At 55.0% G+C, this 1,715-nt stretch overlaps 1 pseudogene; it reads left to right on the forward strand.

Annotated features, from left to right (window-relative positions):
- Window positions 1–287: 287 nt before the first annotated feature.
- Window positions 288–435, forward strand: LOC138568561 (5.8S ribosomal RNA; annotated as a pseudogene).
- The last annotated feature ends 1,280 nt before the right edge of the window (window positions 436–1,715 follow it).

Here is a 1,715-nt window from a genome sequence, read left to right on the forward strand (position 1 = left end):
CCAAGCGGGACGGGGCTCCCTAATAGGGCCAGGGGTCACATTCGTGGCATGAACGATTGCTGGTTGGGTCAGCTGCAGAGCGGCCTGCCTCCCTTGCCGTGGGAAGATGGCAGATGGCGGTGGGTGGGCTTGCCAGGCTGAGCGCCTGGAACCCATTTGTTTAAAACCCTGATGGTTTTAGCTGACCTGGCAGTCTCGTCACCCTGGAGGGACAGGCAGAGCTGCCTCCGCCCAACCTCTTCTGCACCAGCAAGTCGAGGCGATATCTGGGGAAAAAAGTTCCCTATTACTCTTGGAGATAGATCACTTGGCTCGCGCATTGAAGAATGCAGCTAGCTACAAGAATTAGTGTGAATTGCAGGACACATTGATTGACACTTTGAATGCACCTTGCAGCCCTGGGTTTCTACAGGGGCTATATCTGTCTGAGGGTCGCTTTATCATCAATTACCCGGGGACCCTCCCAGGGCATGAATGGGGCCGTTGCAGAGACTCAGTTTCCTTCATCTCCCTAAGGTGAGCAATCCTTCAATCCAATCAGCACAGTTGCAAAATTCCTGGACCTGGTGCAGAGGCTTGATGATGGCGCATCCTGGCCTCCCATTGTTCCACCTTCTAGGGTTGGGAGGGCCATGTTCTCGGTGTGCCTCATGGTGGTGCCAGCCTAAAACCTGACACACCTCCCACTAGAGCAGCTAGCCGTTCTGCCCATGGCTGTCTGTGGTGTCCCACAGCTGCCTGTGCCGGACTGCCCTGGAGCGCAGGCCTCACAACCATATCCGGAGGGCAGCCTCTCCCAGGGCAGGCTTCGGTGCAGATCAGGACAGCACCAACTCTGCTGCACCGGAGGCACTGGGCTGGGACAACTATCCAACAGCCCCGGGCCCAAGGCTAGCTGCCTGAGCTTCGGCACCCGGCTAAGATCTCAGATCAAATGTGAGGACCCCCTGAATTTAAGCATATTACTATGCAGGGGAAAGGAAACTAACCAGGATTCCCTCAGTAACGACAAGCGAAGAGGGAAGAGCTCAGCTCCGAATCCCTACATGGCAACGGGCGCAGTAAATATGACATATAGAAGATACCCCGGTGTCATTCAGGGGGCCCAAGTCCTTCTGATCGAGGCTCATCCTGTGGATGGGGTTAAGTTAGTAGCGGCCCCTGGTGTGCCGGGATCGGGTCTTCTTGGAGTTGTGCTGCTTGGAAGGGATCCCAAAGCGGATAGTGAACTCCATCTACATCTGAATACAGGTGTGACACTGATAGCCAAATAATGCTGTAAGGTAATGTTGGAAAGAACTTTGAGGAGAGAGTTCAAGAGGGCGTGAAACTGTCGAGAGGTAAACGGATGGGGTCTGTGCAGCCAACCTGGTAAATTCAATACAGTGGGCAGGTCGATAGACTGGAATGGCAGATCCCATCATGGGGCCGTCCGGTGCAGTTTCCGCTGTTGTGGTGCAATGCGACATGCTCTGGGTCAGCTGGGAAGGCCCTGGGTTGCAAGTTGTTCTCTGCTCCAGCAGAGAGCTGGGAAGGCTGGGGTCACCAGGGCAGTGACAAGGGATGGGCAGCCTGCTCCTGGTGCGACTGTCGACTGTGGTGGACTGTCTTCGCCCTTCCGTGCAAATGAGTAAATGCTGCCTGGCATGCTTCCCAGCTATGCCCTCAGATCAGATGTGGTGACCCGCTGAATTTAAGCATATTACTAAGCAGAG

Source organism: Ambystoma mexicanum, chromosome 2p, assembly GCF_040938575.1.
Source record: "Ambystoma mexicanum isolate Mex_15411 chromosome 2p, UKY_AmexF1_1, whole genome shotgun sequence".
NCBI classification, from domain to species: Eukaryota; Metazoa; Chordata; class Amphibia; order Caudata; family Ambystomatidae; genus Ambystoma; species Ambystoma mexicanum.